This window comes from Polypterus senegalus, chromosome 12 (genome assembly GCF_016835505.1).
Source record: "Polypterus senegalus isolate Bchr_013 chromosome 12, ASM1683550v1, whole genome shotgun sequence".
Lineage (NCBI taxonomy): Eukaryota > Metazoa > Chordata > Cladistia > Polypteriformes > Polypteridae > Polypterus > Polypterus senegalus.
In genome coordinates this window covers 6,346,879-6,367,603 of record NC_053165.1, presented here as the reverse complement: position 1 = coordinate 6,367,603, position 20,725 = coordinate 6,346,879, and the positions used below count along the sequence as shown (strand labels likewise).

The window sequence follows — 20,725 nt, the reverse complement described above, 5'->3', positions numbered from 1 at the left end:
TATGGAAGGACCAGGGGAGAGAGCATCAGCAAGGCAATACCTTCTCCGGGAAGCTAGAGGGCAGCCCTCCTGGGCAGCTGTGGCACCACAGATTTCTGAAGGGCATGCTGGGACTTGGAGTTTGGTACGGCCCTGTAGGATTCCGTGGGGGCCGTCTGAGGGAGCGGCAGAGCCCTATAATGGACTTCCACCACAGCTGGGAGTGATTCCAGTTAATTCTAACAAGCACTCCCAACAGCTGAATAAGAGGAGCCGCCTCACTCCATTGGAGGAGCAGCCAGAGTCAGGAGGAGAAAGAGAGAAGGAAGAAAGGACTGTGCTGTGCTACTTGTGTACTGGGGAGCAAAGGGAAAGGACTTCCCCACGTGAATAAATGTGTCTGCTGTCTGTGTCGGGTAAGGTAGCCTGTACGCCCCCTCGGTGGTCCACAACGCATAGCATTTAACTGTAAAGCCCAAGCCGGCAGCCACGAGAGGGCGACACCTTATCTGATAGATATGTTAGGCACAGCCTGCCAGATAGTCAAGTGTGACTCATCACTCATCACTCCACGTCTCCACTGCGCCAGAGTGCTTCACGCCACTCCAGCTGATGCCTGGCATTGCAGATGATGATCTGAGGCTTGTGTGCATCTCCTAATCCATGGACACCCACTTCAGGAAGCTCCCAGTCCACACTTTTGGTTCTGATGTTGCTTCCAGGGGTCGTTTGGACCTCGGTGGTGCACAACGCATAGCATTTAACTAGAAAGCCCAAGCCGGCAGCCACTAGAGGGCGACACCTTCTGGCTGTCAGGCACAGTGTGCTCCTTATCAGAATAAAAAAGAAATGGCAGCATCTGTGAAGATAATAACTGTCACTGCCTTGGGAAAATAGATTTGAAGTCTCAAATTAGAGTCTGGAAATTTGGATATTTGTGAGCTCCTTCTAGGAGGCCCCATCAGATTGCCAGGTGTAACTGAAACATGAGGGAAAATAAATTGTTTCAGCTGTACGGGTGGAATTAAATCTGCTTAGCTAATTTGATGCGTTACCAAAATCTCAATAGGCAATCACCCTGAAAACTTCAAGAAGCAGATGGCGGAGGAACGAGTCTTGACTTTAATTCATGGCATAACAGCTTTCGTGAAGAAATTTCCGACACCCATCCTTCTTCTCCCGCATTTCACATGCAGTGTGCTTTTTGCCAAGATATTTTTATGCCTTAATTGCTTGTGCTATGCGTGTGTTTCGGAAGGATGGCGTTGAGCACAGCTGGACAAAAAAAACAAAACGAAAAAAGAGGCCAGCAAGTCCGACATCACTCTGCTCTTCAGTGGTCGCAGCAGTCTAAACGGTCGTGTGAAAAAGTAAGTGCACCCCTTTGAAAACCGTTACCTTTACAATCCTGCTAATGGTTTACAAAGCCTTCAATAATCTGCTCCATCCTATATCTCTGCGTACCACTCACCTTACACTCCAAGTCGCAACCTTAGGTCCTTCAAACGAGGGTCTGCTTAGAATTCCAAGAGCTAAACTTAAAAGATGTGGTGAGGCAGGCGGACGGCCTTCTGCTGTTACGCACCTCAAATCTGGAATAGGTGACCGATAGAAATTCACCGGGCTAATACGGCGGAACAATTCAAAAAACTGCTAAAGACCCGTTACTGTAATATGGCTCTCTCGTAGCTACATTTCAGTCTAACCCTGTTAAGTTATATATGTATTGAATTATCATTTTCATCATGGCTCCATCTGCGGTGGGCTGGTGCCCTGACTGGGATTTGTTCCTGTCTTGCACCCTGTGTTGGCTGGAATTAGCTCCAGCAGACCCCCGTGACCCTGTAGTTAGCATATCGCAGGTTGGATGATGGATGGATGGATGAGTGGATCCTGGCTCCATACTAACCCCTATTTTCTCTGCTGTTCTTTTTCCGGTTTTCTGTGGTGCCAATCTGCACCCCCACCACCTGATCAGGGTGCCATGCAGTCCCTCCATTGATGGATTGAAGGCCAGAGGTCCACATGATCAGCATCATCATGTTCTTCCATCTGAAACCGGAAAGCCAGGAGGATTGATTGAGATCATTAATATTAGGGGGGACTGGGTGGTCTCGTGGCCTTGGAGCCCCTGCAGATTTCTTTTTGTTTGTTTTTTCTGTCCTCCTGGCCATTGGACGTTACTTTATTCTTTGTTACTTAGGATTGCCTAATTTCATTTTTATATTTTTCTTTTCTCTTTCTTCATCTTGTAAAGCACTTTGAGCTCCACCATTTGTATGAAAACATGTGATACAAATAAATGCTGTCGTTATCTGAACAGGCAAACATTAGATCTTTATGCCAACAGATAAAAGTTATGACTGGCATGGCACATTCACGCTCGTAATCTAAATGAGCAAAACTGTGGACTTGTTACACGGAAAAGGGAAGTGCACCCCCATGGAAACCATTGACTTTAAACTCCTGCCGATGGTTTACAAAGCCTTCAGTGATCTGCTCCGTCTTGTATTTCAGAAAGTCTTACACCTTACACTCCAAGTCGTAACCTGAGATCTTCAAATGAGTGCCTGCTTAGAATTCCAAGAGCTAAACTTAAAAGAGGTGGTCGGGCGGGCAGGCGGGCGGGCAGGCGTACGGGCGTTCGGGCAGGCAGGTAAGGCGGGCCGGGTGGTCTTCTGCTGTTACGCACCTCAAATCTGGAATACGAGTTTACTGAAAGAAATTTGCCAGGCTAATACAGTGGAGCACTTTAAACAACTGCTAAAAACCCGTTAATTTAACATGACTTTCTCAGAGCTTCATTTTAGTGTAACCCTGATATTCTGTATATGAATGATCATTTTTATCATGGCTCCACAATCCGTACTGACCCCGACTTTCTCTGCTTTTCTTCTTCCGGTTTTCTGTGGTCGCCAATCTGCGGCCCCACCACCCGATCAGGGCGCCATGCAGTCCCTCCATTGATGGATTGAAAGCCAGAGGTCCACTTGACCATCATCATCAAATTCTTCCATCTGAAGCCTGAAAACCACAAGGACTGATTGAGATCATTAATATTGGGGTCTGGGTGGTCTTGTGGCCCCCTGCAGATTTTGTTTTTTTTATCTCCAGACGTCTGCAGTTTTTTTTTTTGTTGTTTTTTCTCTCCTCTTGGCCATCGGACCTTACTTTATTCTTTGTTACTTAGCATTGCCTAATTTTTATACAGTGGTCCCTCCTTTATTGCGGGGGTTGCGTTCCAGAACCCCCGCGAAAAGTGAAAATCCGCGAAGTAGAAACCATATGTTCATATGGTTATTTTTATATATTATAAGCCCTTCTAAACTCTCCCACACTGTTATAAACATTTCCCGCACAGTTATACAACATAAACCCTTTATATTCTCTTAGATATTAGGTAAGATTTGTTGAAATTCTGTATTGTGAACGCTGTTACAGTTATTTACAGTTATCGTGCACTCACACCCCTGTGCCTCTTGCACCGATTTCCCCAAAGTCCAGGGCCCACAGTCTCTGTGCCTTCTTTTCCTGGCCGCCTCCAGTCCTCTCCCCAGCTCTGTCTCTCTACCTCCCGACATCCACCGATGACTGGAGGGAGGCGGCCCCTATTATGGGAACCCGGATGGGCTCCAGCTGCTTCCGGCACTTACCGTTGGCCACACCCCTGTGTGGCGGAAGTGCCGGCTGCGCACCCGGGAGCCGTCCGTGTCTCCCCGGTCGTCTTCCCCCCGGTACTTCCTGGTGTGGCGGAAGTGCCGGGCTCCCGGGATAAATAGGCACTGGGGCACCGCCTGGCGGTGGCCACGGGTCCCTACAGGGCTGGGCTTCAAAGCCCCCAACCCGAGGCCTCCTGCATAACCAGGACGGACGCCCCTTCTCGGTCTGGAGGAGGCACACGCCCTCCTCTGGTCCTCCAAGGCGTCCCGGAGGACCACACGGGATGAAACAGCATCGGGGTGCCGCCTGGCGGTGGCCACGGGTCCCTACAGGGCTGGGCTTCCAAGCCCCTTACCCGAGGCCCCCAACATAACCAGGACGGACGCCCCCTCGCGGTCTGGACGAGGCACAAGCCCTCCTCTCGTCCTCGGACCACAGTATGTAAACACACAGTTTATATACAGTAAAACCTAAATGTTATTTTAAAGATACCGAGCGTCTCCGATATCACAGATGTTACAGACATTACGATACACAGGCCACCAGCAATAAATACGTACAATGCAAGAAAAACAGTATACAGTAAATGTGTGTACAGCGACACTAAATGTACGTACATGTACTAAGTACATAGAAAATGAGTTATGGGTACTCACCAACAAAGACACGACGACTTGTCAGATAACGACGAGATAAATGTTACCGCACAACCGAGGAGAGGTTACTGCTCTTCTAAAGGAGCCTCTTCAGGCGACTGTGTAGCACCGTCGTCGTCTTCCACGCAGTGTTTTGCGTGTAAGGAACATCATGATGGGCAGTTGCTGGTAATGCTTTTCCATTTGTGTAAGGACGTTTTTATACACTTCTGTGGCGCTGTCAAGAGCATTTCTAAATTGCAAAGAACGAATCGTTTGCAGGTCCCATTCTTCAACCGATGTCTGGAGATCTTTTGTCATTCGTAGAATGGTCGCAAGACGCTCCAGAGTTAGGCCTGCATCTTCTTCCTGTGCTGGGTCCTCTTGTTCCTTATCTTCCTCACTCGCTGACTTGGTCATCTCGGCCAAATCTTCGTCACTCAGTACCTCCGAGTGGGCATCGAGCAGCTCATTGATGAAACTGAACTCTTTACACAGCGAAACACGTTGATGCTGAATGAGCGAGACGAGATTTCCTGGTTAATGTAAAGCGGAATTGAACTCTGTGCTCCGTCGCTGAGCCAATCGTGCTCTGATTGGGTAGCTTCTCAGACATCCGCCAATAGCGTCCCTTGTATGAAATCATCTGAGCAAACCAACTGAGGAAGCATGTACAGGAAGTAAAAAGACCCATTGTCCGCAGAAACAAGCAAACCAGCGAAAAATCTGCGATATATATTTAGATATGCTTACATATAAAATCCGCGATAGAGTGAAGCCGCGAAAGTCGAAGCGCGATATAGCGAGGGATTACTGTATTTTTCTTTTCTCTTTCTTCATCCTGTAAAGCACTTTGAGCTCCATCATTTGTATGAAAACGTGCTCTAGAAATAAATCTTGTCGTCGTTGTTATCTGAACAGGTAAACATTAGATCTCCGTGCCAACAGATAAAGGTGAGGACACGTCAAACTGACACGGCGCATTCACGCTTCTAATCTAAATGTCATGTAGATAAAGGAAGTGCACCTCGGCGTTCATCACCACTTCACATCCATCAAACTAGAATCGGAGATGTCCTCGATGAGATGCCAATGATCAGAACCTCTACAGAGAATGCACAGGTGGACCCCACTGCCTTGTTTCTGGTGGTCTCTCTGCTACTGATGTGTGTGGCGGCGTCATGACCGGATCAAAAGAGCTCTCGGAAAGAAAGTGGTGGATACCCGGGGGTCTGGCAATGGATTTGAAAAGACTGGCAAATGATTTGAAATCAATCACTTCCGACAAGTGGCGTAGATCTCGACAGACTGCCAATGTGTCCAGGACTGGCCGGCCCAGCAATATCAGCCCAAGAGCTAGCTGTCTGATACTAAGAGACGCCTCCAAGACCCCCAAGCCAGGAAAGGAACAAGGATTTGCTTACATCAGAACTGTAATTACAACCACTTTGATTCCAAGAACTGTTAAGATTGTTAGGACAGAGCCAGGTAATGAACTGTAGTATCAGTGTAACCGGAACTGAAAGGTCTTTGTGGAGGATCCCATCCAGCTAAATCCAGTCAGAAAGAGCAGAGCAGCAACACGCACCCAGGTGGCACACACAGAGGGCGAGGAGTGCCCACGTGGTGACTAGCTGTGAGGGAATGAGTGGCACAGCGTAGCCAACAGGAGCTTCAGAACTCAATTGAGAAGCACACCGAATGCAAGATCACAATTCATAAGTTAGGCGCACTTTTCTAAAAGAGAGCAACAGCTCCACGACGCTTTTGTAATTTAATAGTTTCTGTTGGTTGTTATTGTATTTCATAAGTGTGTATGCTGTATACTCACAGGTGTGAATCGCAATCTGTTAACCTATTAGGTAAACACTTGTGGTTGGACGGCCAGTTGGCACACATCTGCCACGTCCTCTCAGTTGTGTGAAACAGACCACAAATGTGTGATACAGAACCTGCCAAATCATACAAAGCGTACACAACACGTGTTTCACTCTAATGGGGGCTCATCATTGTGTCCCCCTGTCTCAAACCCCCAGGGTTACGGTTTATCTAAGTGAGGTCTGGCTCTTGGGTCACAGTTGGGGCCACAGGTGACGGCACTGCCAGCCTATAAAATGCCTGGAATTGCAGGTGCCCGGACTACAAAATACCCGGGTGAATACAACACTGATGGTGGACGTCTGTCTGGACATCTTATTGCAGCTAAACTGACAACACATTGGAAGGACACTTGGGGACTGTCAGTAGTGATACAGAAGACCCCCAGTACAGTCAAAGTAGATGGAGTTTTCCAGCTGACCTTTTATCAACGTTTAATTTCACTTCAATTCCTTGGTTTAGCGGCCTAACAAATCAAAATCTAAAGAAGCCCCAACAGGTTACCCGACAGGGAGCCGAAATTATTGGTGCTGATATGCCAGAGGGCCGTGATGAAGAAGCTGGAAATCATCTCGGCTGATGACAGACCCCCGTTACATGCGGCGCATACAATCAATAAATCAGGGAAGACAGTTACCTTACCAGCCGACACAAGCCACTCCAAGAATTCCTTTCTCTCCGGTGCCATGCGGCTTTTTCACAGACAATATGCCAGGGAACAAAGTATCTGGGGTATTGGGGGTGTGCATTGCTGGGTCAAAGCTTTGTCATTTGTCACAAGCTGTCATCAAAGAGAGTCAATGTGCCTGACACTTGCGCACTTTTAGCCAGTTCTCTTTATGAGCCTTTTGTACGATGACCAGCTTCACATTGGCCCTTGTACACTTCAGTCAATGGGACCTTAAAAAGAAGAGTTGGGGTCCAGGATTTCAGGGACACCGTGAGCCACCAGGGGAACTTCAGAGGGATCTTTAGGTCAGTAGTGATCAAGGTCACTCCTGCAAATTCAACCCAGAAAGGTTCTGACTTTAATAAGCCAAGACAAAAATGTAACCTTGTGTTTCTATGAAGAACGGACATAACTGTTATTGATAGAATAGGGGTCTACGGAGACCACCATTGGCCATCAGCAAACAATATCAAAAAATACATGAAAAAAATATCAAGTTATTTGTGTTGCATAATACGCATGTCATGTCATCCAGTTGTATGCTCACAATGTCCCAAACGCATGCAGTTTTACTAACATATTGCTAAACTGGCTGTGCTATCCATCTAAGACAGGCTAAAATCTACGGGATCAGCGCTGACCTCACCGTTAACGTATAGAGTGCACTATGAAAAGCATATGTCTCTGTTATACACCATTTGGCATGGGATTAGTAAAAACTGTTAATGGTGGTGATGCACCATTTGTTAGAATGACAAACACGATGTATTTGTTTCAGTTATATGCCATTTGGTATGGGATTCGTAAAATCAGTGTTAATGCCTGTGATGCACCATCTGTTGGAATGACAAATGCAATGCTTGAGTCTCTGTTGTATACCCTTAGGTATGTGAATTGTACAACTAGGGTTAATGCCTGTGATGCACCATCTGTTGGAATGATAAATGCAATGTATTTGCTTCTATTATATACCATTTGGTATGTAATTCTTAAAAGCAGTGTTAATGTGTGTGATGTGCCATCTCTTGGAATGACAAATGCAATGCATTTTATTAATAAAATGTTTGGGATGCACCATGTGTTGGAATGACAAATACAATGCATTTTTTTTACTAAAATATGAGTGATACACCATATGCCATTTGGTATTGCGATTCATTTTAATGTTTGTGATGTGCCATCTGTTAGAATGACAAATGTAATGCATTTATCTCAGTTATATGCCCTTTAGTATGGGAATTGTAAAAGCATTGTCATTGTTTGTTATGCACCATTTGTTGGAATGTAAAATGCAATGCATACATCTCTATATGTGATCTATATGATCTATCTCTATATGATCTTCAGTATGGAATTAGTAAAAAGAGTGTTAATGTTGTGATGTGCCGTCTGTTGGAGTGACAGAGACACAGCACCGGCACGCAGATAAACACACAGACACTAATCCTTTTATTAAGGTGGACAACTACCTCTGGGAAAACACTTTTGTGAACAAAAATGAAACACAATCAAATGTGATTGAGCACTTGCATTGGAGACCTGCAACCCATTGTTATATTTTTATTTAAATCCACAAATGGAGCACTTTAGGATAATTTTGCGTAGTCTGGTGCATACTCTCAAGGGATTTGTGGTTAATGTGATTACACTCTGTTATGAACTAGAGAGTTTCCAAACATGAAAGCCCCACAAATCCCAAAAACGCCCATTAGAGGGGGAAATACTGTCAAAACTCCCACTAATTACGAAAAAAGGGCAAACATAGAATCCTTGTATATAAAAAGAATTACTAATACAAAAAATGATATATGTGGCATACAAATAAGCTCCGGGGAGCAGAAGGCAAAAGGCACAGAGGGCGACACCTTCAAATTAGGCAACTCCAAAATCAAACACAGTCCCAAAACACAAAAGGCAGAGCGAGTCTTCACAAAAAAAAAATACAGCAATTCACAAAAATCAAAAAGAGCAACAAACACAGGATAGCTCAACACCACCATCACTACAAGCATAGTCACAATGAACCGCAAGGGACTGCGGGCACCCACAAAGCACAGGGAACAAAACAGAAGATACTCTGACACTTCGAAATCACTAATCAGCGATACTAATGTAAAAAAAAAAAAAGTACAAAATCGTCTCATTAAAGAGATTCTTAAACCCCAGGCAGAGAGGCGCCCTGGGCTGAAACAGGAGACCCTCTGCCTTATTTGTGGGAGATTCACTGCACTTTGCACTTATGGTCAGTTGCCTGTGTTTGGGCCTGCACAGGCCAGACAGAGCCTGCAGATAGTAGTAGGGGGCTGGCTGGCTGGTTGTGAGCTTCTTCCTGGAGAGACTCGTGAACATCCTGGCCTGCACTGGGGTTCTTTTATCTTTTCAGAAGCCCCCCAATTCCCTTTTCACCATGTCCGCCACTCCACAACAGTAACTCGTAACAAAGTTTTCTCCTCGGTTCTCAAAAATCATCTTTTTCACAAAATTGTAAGGGTCCCGGTTTAACTGTTTGTCTGCATGATGTCTCAAACATTCTGCAGAAGAGAAAATAACATTAAGGATGGTCTCGGACAGTGCGTTCAAAGAATTGAAATCGGCAGGAGACCAGAATGAAAAGCAGTTGGGCCACCAATTATTCCGATGCTGATTTTTTGTAAAGCGTTTTATTTTCCGTGAGCGTATCTCGCGAGGCGCAGCTATTTGCATCTTTTTTTTTCTTTTCTCCTCCAAGTGACAGACGCTGGTGAGCAGCGTCTGAATTCATGGAACTGACGTGGTCACGGCTAAGTGCGCGGCCCTCCTCAGCAGGCAAACAACACAGACGCAGCGGGACGACGCACGGTTTCCAAACGCTCCGCGCTCCCGTTATATTCCATCCGTGTAAACTCCACCGACTTAACTACGGCACTAAAGCAACACAAATCCTGGGCCCCCTGTTGTGTGCTTCACTGTGGCAGGCTATTCACGAAGACACCCCGGCACTCTGAGGGTTTGCCGCCATAAAACAAATCCGCCGAGTGCAGGCACACATTATGGAACATGTGATTTTACCGCTCAAATATATACGGAGAAATTCTATAGTTCCTGTTTTTAACAGGCAGGTAAAATCCTCCGGTGCAACATAAAGCCAAGTGAGTTTATCACTGGAAGCCTGCTGAGCGGCTGATTGCTATCCATTATCCCCGACAACATTGAATACTTTCTTTTTTTGAAAGTGCACATTGCACATTTATTTAAAAATTCATACTTGAATCGTTGAGGAGAAGAACTCTGGAATAATAGATTAGTAAAAGTGAAATGTGTAGCAAACCTCTTAACATTACGGTTTGCTTGACGATGGGGCCGCCGTGACTGATCTCAACACATTGGGAGTCGTGCTCTGTGACATTTGTGAACTTGGAGCTCTAAAGCCCTGTCACGCGTCCCCCTCCAAGCGCATCCCAGGTATGTCAGACCACCCCGGGCCGAGAGGGGGCGCCGACGCTAACCCGCCTTGTCGTTTCCTTCCTCCACTGACTTGAGAAACTGCCCAGTGAGGGCGACTGGCTCCGCCCCCTTTCAGTCCCTGGGCTATAAAAGGGCAACCGCCTGGAAGGAGGCGTCACTTCTGCGAGGGTGGATCAGAGTGAAGGAGCTCCGTGAACGCTGGAGGGACAAAGTCTCTCGGCTGGCCTGGGAACGCCTTGAAGTAGTGGCCAGGGAGACTGAAGTCTGGGCATCTCTGCTGAAGCTGCTGCCCCCGCGACCCGATCTCAGATAAACGGAAGAGGATGGATGGATGGGTGGACTAAAGAGTCTGAATCTTCGACCCCTGTGCTCTGCTTTCCAAATATTCTTTGGATTTCTGTTTTGGGATGTTGTTTGCCTCCCTTTGTTGTTTCCTTCAGCCTCTTGTGCTTCTCAGAACTTAATGTTATGCCACAGAAGATTTTTGAAAAATGAAATCTTTTTATTTATAAAGCCTATTTGTTTGCCCTTTTCGTGACTAACGACACCACTCCAGAACAACAAGGGGCGATATGGCCAGCGACACCACTCCGGGACGACAGGGGGCACTGTGGCAAACGATCCCAATCGAGGATGACAGGGGGCACTGTGGCTAATGATGCCACTCCGGGACGACAGGGGACACCGTGGCTAATGATACCACTCCAGAATGACAGGGGGCACTGTGATTAACGATACCACTCCAGGACGAGAGGGGGCACTGTGGCTAACTACACCACTCCAGGACGACAGAGGGCACTGTGGCTAATGACACCACTCCGGGAGGAGATGGGGCGCTATGGCTAATGACACCACTCCAGAATGACAGGGGGCACTGTGGCTAAGATACCACTCCTGGGTCGACAGCGGGGCACTATGGCTAACAATACCACTCCAGGACGAGAGGGGGCGCTGTGGCTAACAGTCTTGTCTCTTCCCTCTGCAGCTCTGACAAGACACCCCATGAGGTCGAGTAACCACACCCCCTTGGCTCTGAGAAGCCACTCCCCCTTCCAGTCCCAACCATATAAAGGCAGCCGTCCCCAGGTAGAGGTGTCTCAGTCTGCTACAGGACGGAGCTCCCGCTGACAGACCCCTGGAATCAATCAAGCCTGCCTGCTACTTTTGCGCCATTGAGCGCCCGTTTATTTGAAGTTTATTTTGTGACATTGTGTGGTGTTAAACGGGGTGTCCAGGTTGGCACCCCAACTTTTCCCGGCCTGTGAATTAAAGGGCCCCATTAGCTGGCATTGTAAAGCACCAGTGCAGGGGGGATATTTTTAAAAATGTACAGAAAATGCTTAACCTGCACGAGGGCCAAATGAGATATGAAATACCTTCAACCTGGACAACACCAAACTCACCCTTTAAACATTTTATCTGAAATGAAATTATTGGATATCTGACACACACGAGTAAACGGAGTCTCTTCAAGGACATTTTGAAATTGTTTGCAGTTTATACAGCAGTGATCCTCCCCATTGACGCCTATGGTATCCTGCACTTTCTCATCTCCATTCTCCATTAAAACATGAGATTACCACAAACAACGCAGGGTAAGTAACAGATAAAAAAAATAATCATCATTTGGTGGGATATTCCTTAAATGAAACACGGACTCTCAGGCACAGGGAGGGAGAATGTGCAAACCCCACACGGGGGGATATGGGGCCCGGGATGTGGTGCTGCTAAAATGCAAAATGAAAATCAAAATTAGGATCAAAGTGTACACGATCCAAATGAACAAGAAAATGATGCTGCATTAAGCAAAAGCGAGCCCTGTGTGTGCCTCCAAGTCAGCATGTGTGCCCATCAGGTCAGGGCGCCTACCGCTGTGAGCTTCTTCTGAACATAAATCTGTGCGACGAGCAGGAGGCTGCGCTCTACCAACTGCAAACGTTTGCTAGTTTTTAGCTGTGAGAATCTAATTATGACCTTATGTGAGTTCCTGCCAAATTATCTGACTTTTCTGTCAGAACGACTTGTAGACACTTTCCACAAAAGTGCGCGGGTACCAAGCCAACAGCATTGGACAGCTGTGACCAATCCGCCATCGTGTCGGGTGCCCATTTGTAAAATGGCAGGGGGTGCCGACCAGGAAGATGTCTGTCACTACTCTACTCATTCAGGCGTCTGCGCGGTCCATCTGGATGTCTGCTTCACTGGTGCCTGCGTTATCTTTCAGACAAACTGAAATGAATAGGCAAATAAACCAATGCATCGTTAAATGAGATAATAAATAAATAATAAGAATTATGTGTGTCACCAGCTGTGCTGCCCATCCAAGATGAGCTGAAATCCAAGTAATCAAAATCAGCTCACCATCCATAGGACTGCACCTTGTAACGCATGTAGAAATAAAATGCATTGCATTTGTCACTCCAACAGATGGCGCGTCACAAGCAAACACTGTTGTTATTGGAAGTATTGATTTTTGTACAGTGGCATGCAAAAGTATTTTGATTTTCAGCATGAAAAAATGATTTGCACACATTTATCCATTCAGTATTTGAATGTGAACTCTTATGCTATAACAATACAGTTCCAAAGTCCAAATACACCATTTTCAGTAGAAGACGACTTTTTTTTTTTTTGTTTTGTTTTGCTCTGTATGGACAGAAATACAACACACAAATGTCTGTCCACAACCCATCCTGCAGCCCTCATCAACGAACTGGCGTGAATAGACCGCAAGTGTCACAAAATGGGTTACGCTTTAGAATAGCAGCTAAACAAATCCACAGATAGCAAAGATTTACAGGAGTGCATTAGAAAAAATATGGTAATAATATAATAATAACTCTTTGCATTTATATGGCGCTTTTCTTACTACTCAAAGCGCTCAACAATTGCAGGTTAAGGGCCTTGTTCAACGGCCCAACAGAGCAGGGTCCCTTTTGGCATTTATGGGACTCGAACCAGCAACCTTCCGATTGCCAGTGCAGATCTCTAGCCTCAGAGCCACCACTCCGCCACAATATCTATGATAGATAGATAGATAGATAGATAGATAGATAGATAGATAGATAGATGTGAAAGGCACAATATAATAGATAGATAGATAGATAGATAGATAGATAGATAGATAGATAGATAGATAGATAGATGTGAAAGGCACTATATAATAGATAGATAGATAGATAGATAGATAGATAGATAGATAGATAGATAGATAGATAGATGTGAAAGGCACTATATAATAGATAGATAGATAGATAGATAGATAGATAGATAGATAGATGTGAAAGGCACTATATAATAGATAGATAGATAGATAGATAGATAGATAGATAGATAGATAGATAGATAGATGTGAAAGGCACTATATAATAGATAGATAGATAGATAGATAGATAGATAGATAGATAGATAGATAGATGTGAAAGGCACTATATAATAGATAGATAGATAGATAGATAGATAGATAGATAGATAGATAGATAGATAGATAGATAGATAGATAGATAGATAGATAGAGTCACTGGGAGGCAGGCTACGGGCTTTACCAAGAGTGGAAAACAAGCAGGGGGACTGACGAAGTGAACTAACCTGTCTTCTTCTTTCTCTTCTGCAGATCACCTGAACAGAAACCTGCCTACAACTCCTCCAAGTCCCTGCACTCCCTCCTGGCCACGCCTCCTGTTGACCTCACTTCCGCCTTGAGCATCCACGGACCCGCCTATAAAAGCCTAGCACCTTCCCATCTTTTTTGTTTGTCCCCGTTTGGACGCTGACCCAGACAGTTCTCTGCTGCTGTTGTTTTGTTTGCCTGGCAGTGTGTCCATAATATACAGGGTGGATTCCTCAACTCTTTTTCCTCCTTCTTTTGTCTTTTACAATAGATAGATAGAAAATGAAAGGCACTATATAACACATAGATAAGGTACAGTAGACAGACAAATACGATGTAGTGTCTTTCATGTCTACTTGTATACCTGACTTATGTAAGGCATTGTAATATGAACAGAAAGATAAAATGCAGTATTATAACTGATAGAATGACAGACATTAAAGGCCCTGCGTGACAGACTGACAGATGTGAAAGGAACTATATAACCAAAAGACAGATTTACACTTTGTGAGAATAAAGCAAGACTACACAGAAACGTATGTATAAAATTAACTATAGCACAGATAAATATCCTTAGTATTGTCTCATGTAAAAAGGTGGCACTATAATATAGAGATGTCATATTTTTTTAAGAGATATACGATATTAAAGTGTTATAATCATGATATGAAATGCACAGATGTGAAAGGCACTCTAGAATAGATAAACAGATATGACCGGCACTATACAATTGGTAGAACTTTATTTGTCCCACTTAGGGGTCTTCATTCATTTATTTACTTCCACTTATCACCATGTCTTTATATTTTTAGACACGCGGGAATCCTACTAGCAAATCAGCTTACTTTTTACTGTCGCTACTACTTTTCGTTCATATTCTTGATATGATTTACCCCTCCGTGATGCCCACTGACATGTTTCACACCCCCAGAGTGATACGCGAGGACTGAATACAACGTAGTTATCAGATTTACTCGTGCTAATAACCTTGACTCAAGCCCGCATTTCAAATTAGGTACACTAAGCCACATTTTCCCTGAATATAACCTTAAAGGTAAAACAAATTCAGAAATAGCAGACATCGTAAGGTTTAAATGGTCCAATGCACTGGGTAAGCTTTAGAAACACACACACGGTCGTTTCACATGACAGCCCCGACTGATATACAAACTTGTCAAGTTCAATTACAAAGAAGCCCTCCCACGTGTAAATAAATAAATCGAGTGACACTGCCGACGTCACGCAAAGCGATTTAAACAACAAAGAAAGCCGTCATCTTTCAACACCTGAAAAGCACATGGCAGAAACAAACTGCACTCTGTATGTCACCGAAACGGATTCATAAATGCATCATTAAAGCGCAACATTTACGAAAACAAATCGGCAATTTCTAAAGTTTATTGCAGTTTCCTCAATCCCAGTATCCACACTCAATAGGTTAACACGACCAATGTGACAGCAACTTACCAGGACGTGAACCCCGACAGCAAGGTGTTACTCCAACAGCCGTCTGGGAGATGTAGTTTATACGTGAGTGGAGGTGCCTTTCAGTGGAGATAAAAAAACTACAAATACCGACATGCATCCGGATTTAGTGTCCATCGATACGTAGTCGTTTTTGCTCGGGGTTTCTTTTATGAGTTGAGATCACGTTGACACTGCGGTCTGTTACTCTCAATTTTCGGAATAACAAAGAAGGGAAATGAGCTTTTTTTCATGTAGACTAATCGCGTTCGTTGTAAAGGGAAAATAGAAATCCCGGCATGCAACAGGGTTTTGTTTCCGTTGATCTGTGATCATTTTGTGGTTTCTGCGTTTCGTTTTTAATTTGAGACTACGTTGGAGCTAGACTTTGATATCCTCCATCTCCTGTACTGCAAAAACACAGTTCTGTATTTACAAACTGATAGGCGTACATGATTATTAGCAACTATTGCTTTAATACCTAATAAAGAGCCTTTGTTTAATAATTAGATATTATTATTGTGTGAGGAATCTTTTATCAGTTTTGAGAGGGTTTATGTTGCACATGAGGTAGTAAGCTGGTTATAATTTATGAGGCTCAATGTCTCATGAAGTATGGGACTGCAGTAGTAGCAGAGCAATAGTAATATTTATTATATTACAGAGTTTTGTTGTTTCAAGATTGTACCATTCAGGTTAACACAAATTGCCAACAAAATAATGAAACCATGGCCATTCTCATACCCACCTCATCAGTATGTCTAGTTATATTTAGCGCTTTATATATTGCAAGATTTTCTGTGGAAGCATCAGAAAAACTGGTGGAGTCCATGGAAAACAGCTTCATCATCAACCAGGCAACCCCATTTAGCTGTAACTTAAAAAATGAAAGAAAGCATGTGGGCAAGGGCACAACTGATAATTAGCTACCCTCACCCAATGACTGCCAAATCCCTGGATTCTTTCTTTCTTTTTCTTTATTTTTCACTGTGGGTCAGGTAGGAGTAGCGTCCTGCACCAGGTTCGGGTCCAAAATGCGACAACTCATTCAGGACTCTGAGTGAAAGGGGCGGGCCATCTCTGTGTGTTGTGGGCGGGGTCATGTGCCCTCAGGGATTGCCATCACAGAGCTGTGGATGGAAGAGAAGGAACCGTTAGTTGCGGTATCCCTTATCATGATAGATAGAGTGATATCACTTCTCAAAATGTCCCAAACACGTGTATTTTTACTAAAGGAAGACACTCTCGTAAGTGGAAGTGGAACATACATAAAAGCAAATGAGTATTTGAATTGCAGGCCCACTTCCCATCATTATTATATTTGTATCCATATTTTCGGGACTAACTGTGCTACCCATCTAAGATGGTATGAAATCTAAATAATCAACGTACACCTCACAGTTAAAGTTTGCAGTGCACCATGCAGTACATATGTCTCTGTTATATGCCATTTGATATGAGATGTGCAAAAGCAGTGCTAATGATTGTGATACACCACCTGTTAGAATCTTGCAATGCATACGTATCTGTTATATGCCATTTGGTACGAGAGTTGTAAAAGCAATGTTAATATTTACATTGTGCCCTCTGTTGGAATGACAAATGCAATGTATCCCTGTTATATACCATTTACTATGGGAGTCATAAAAGCACTGTTAATGTTTGCAATGCACCATCTGTTGGAAAGACAAATATCATGCATATGTATCCCATTTGGTATAGGATGTGTAAAAGCAGTGTTAATGCTTGTGATGCGCCATCTGTTGGAATCACAAATGTACTGTGCATGTCTCTTTTATATCCCATTTGGTATGAGATGCATAAAGGCAGTGTTAATGTATGCAATGTGCCACTGTTTGAAATGGAATGATAATGCACTGTGTACAGGTATGTATCTTTTAAATCTCATTTGGTGTGGATTCTTAAAAGTAATGTTAATATTTGCAATGCACCATCTGTTGGAATGCCAAATGTGTCTGTTTTATGCCATTCCGGATGGGATTTGTAAAAGCAGTGCTAATGTTTGTGATGAACCATCTGTTGGAATGACAGAGACATAGCTACCGGATGGCACTTATCCTTTTATTAAGGTGGATTATTTATCAGCAGGCTTTGAAAATGCAGAGCGAAATGACCTTCTCCTTGTTGAAGCCCCTGTCACAAAAACGAGACATAGACAGATAAAGGTTTGGGGCAGCCAACCGTGTAATATGGTATCCTGGCTGCAAAAGTCGTTTTTATCAAAATAACCAGCACTGAAGTGCATACAACGGAGTCCAAAACAAGACTGAGGAAAAAGGGAAAAGGGGCAGGTTTTTAAAGGGGAAGGCAGGAAGTGAGGTCATAAGGATCAAGCACGTGGTCTTCAACCATTGGATCACAGCCGGACATGACATCAGAGGGGCTGGAGCTGGTGTGGTCAAACTCCATTGGCTCGGTCCCGGAAGTGATGATGGTCTACAGGCAAAGGAGAAAAAGAGTCAGTGTACTCTGCCACATCCCAGCATGCCTCTGAACTGCCTTCACTCAAGCCTTTAGCTGCCCCCCATGTGCACGTGTGTGACACCCCTCAGATATACAAAAGTGTAAGGCATATCGTCTTCCACGTAAGGATTCACTTTTTCTTTAACTTTCGCTCATCAATTGTACTCGCCTCTTAGTGCACTGCCGGCATCACGTGACGTGCGGTTTTAGCCAATGAATGAGCTGTTACTGGGCTGACCAATGAACAAGGCAGGAAGGCAGTGCTTCAGTTCAAATGCCCAAGCGCATCCAAGTGTGTGTCAGTTTCGCTTTATGAGACCGTTTTCATTTAGTGATATTTTGGTAAAACTGCTTGTGTTTGAGACGTTGTGAACATGCGACGTGGCACCTTGACGTGTGGATTAAGCAACATAAGTAACGTCAAAACTTTTCATGGACTTTTGGACATCACTGTTTGCAGTTGTGCAGCATTGGCCACCATAGACGGTTATTCCATACTTTGCTATCTCCACATTTTATGAAAAGATGAGATTAAAATTTTCTTCACAGTCATCAGTATGAACTCCATAGGGTACGTAACGGATAGAAAAATATCATTTTTGGGTTGGGGTAATCCTGGAATACCAAGAGAGCTTCATTGAAACGTCACAATGCCGTTGCTAACCGATTCCATCCCTATGACCCCTACTTGTTGTTTTTTCAATGTCACAAAGCACACATCTTCTCAGGCTGGTCCCACAAACGTGACGGTCACATCAGTTTACTCCAGAGGTCTTCACGGTCGCCAGATCTTAATCCACTTGAGCGCCTTTGGGATGAGTTGAAATGTGAGGTTCACGGCATGAGAAAATCACCAGGAACTGTGTGAAGATTTCAAGTCCACATGGGCCAGTACCTCCACGGAGTGTCATCCCATGCCTTGTCACGGTGGTCAACTTTAAAAGGGCGAAGGTAAAGTAAAGCCTAATTGGTACCTGAGCAGACTGCAGGCCCTTGTAGCACCAGTCAGGAGTGTGGAGTGTGTGGAGGGGTGCACTACGTAATGCCAGCCTTGTGTCCCTCACCTGTAGGCCCAGCTGGGTGGGATTCTTTACCCCCCACAACTTTCTTTGTCATAGATGACGTTACTAGTTTAAAACATGCAATTTCTGTGATTCATGTCTTCAGAAGGCACCCGAGACTACAATGGGCCACAATAATTGTTTTCAATTTGCTTTTAAAGTTGGTAATTAACAACGATTACAACGGCAGGATCTCCTGCAGGGGAAAATCCGAATCGGCGTCACTCTCACCTTCTTCTTTTCATCATAAATTGGATTCTTTCATGAGATTCTAAAACAAACTACAGAGCGGCAGCTTAAAAGGCCGGTTCAGAAGGCCGCATTCTTCCATGACACGTCTTTCAAAACTCCATGAGGTCTTCCTCTTTTTAAGCCTGCTTCTCCAGTGTAGGTTCGGAGAGAGCTGTTACAGTGGGCCGTGCCCTGTAGGGGGCACCAGTCCTTTGCTGGGCAGACACACAGTCCCTCCCATACTCACCAGTTCAGTCAGGGCTTAAGGCTCATAAGCTGTAACGCTGTGTGCACTGGGGGTGGACTGGCGCCCCCTAAAGGCCTAAGTTAGCCTCCTGCTCACCTCAGCGTTGCAGTAGATACATGGATTACAGTGATAAGGGCAGCACATTTGTGATGTAAACTCACTGCTGTCACACGTGTGCATCAGAGGAACACCCTCATCACAGGCGTGCAATACCACACTGGGGCAAGAGGGGGTGCTGTCGCTAATAGCCTCATCTGCAGCAGTGAGGACACGCCCCTTAAAGGAAAATAACCCCGCCCCTTCCAGCCTACTGACGTCGGTGTCTCATTTGGACCCGGACCCGATGAAAGGATGGCGTTTCCTATGGCACACCTGCTCTCAAGAGCCAAGTCTGGAGGGCTGCTTATTTTGTTTCTGTGTTGTGCCCTCAAGGACTGAATTTGAGTTGTTTTAATTGGAGGCGACCCCAGTTGGCACCTCAGCACTTTTGTGACTCTAGCTTCAGGTTTTCACACGTCCATACTGGGCAAATTCTTAGGACCACCACGTTAATGCATGGTAGGGCCTCTTTTTACTCTCAAAACAGCCTCAATTCTTCATGGCATGGATTCCATGCAAACCTTCCTTTGAGATTCTGATCCATTGCATCACACAAATTTCTGCAGATTTGTCAGCTGCACAGTCATGCTGGGCATACCAGGCCCCATTCCCACCACATCCCAAAGGTGTTCTGTTCAGCTCGGGTCTGGTGACTGGAAAGGACCCTGACGAATACTCTGACCTCATTGTCATGTTCTTGAAACCACTTTGCTTTGTGTGTTATCATTGCTGGAAGTTACCATCAGAAGAGTGGCCATGATGGGATCCACACCATCAGCAAGAACGCTCAGTGCTTCTGTGTCTGTCTTGTAGTGCGGTGACCAGAACTGCTCACTTGACTCCAGCTGTGGTCTCACTGGCCAATCTTGTGAAAAAAAACAGGAGATCAGCAGCTCCAGAAATCTTCAAACCATCCCAACTGGCACCAACAATCAGGCCACAGTCGCGTTGAAATCACTGACATCACATTTCCCCCATTCTGGTGTTTGAAGTGAACTTGCACTGAAGCTCCTGACCTGAATCTGCAGGCGTCCACATGATTGGCTGATTTGATAATCACATGGTGAAGCAGCTGTACGGTCAGGGCAGTTGGACAGCACGCTCTCGACAGCTCAGATCTTCTTTCTCTCACCTTCCTGGGTGCCCCTCTTCCTGCCATTCTTGGTCACCCCGAGCACAGAAAATATCATAATGCCCCCTAGTGGTGCCCTTCCTTCTGCACTGACTTGACAGCTTGTGTAAATTTCTGTCCCCACATTTTCT

The 20,725-nt window shown here is 44.9% G+C and overlaps 1 protein-coding gene across 2 annotated transcripts in view; it reads right to left on the bottom strand.

Moving 5' to 3' along the window:
• fhit (fragile histidine triad diadenosine triphosphatase) overlaps positions 1-15,561 on the bottom strand; it is a 1,101,949-nt gene extending 1,086,388 nt beyond the window's left edge. For both annotated transcript variants that reach the window (XM_039772389.1, XM_039772390.1), the window contains exon 1: positions 15,344-15,561. The gene's annotated coding sequence lies outside the window, so the exon portion shown is untranslated. The remainder of the gene's footprint in view (positions 1-15,343) is intronic.
• Between the last annotated feature and the right edge of the window lie 5,164 nt (positions 15,562-20,725).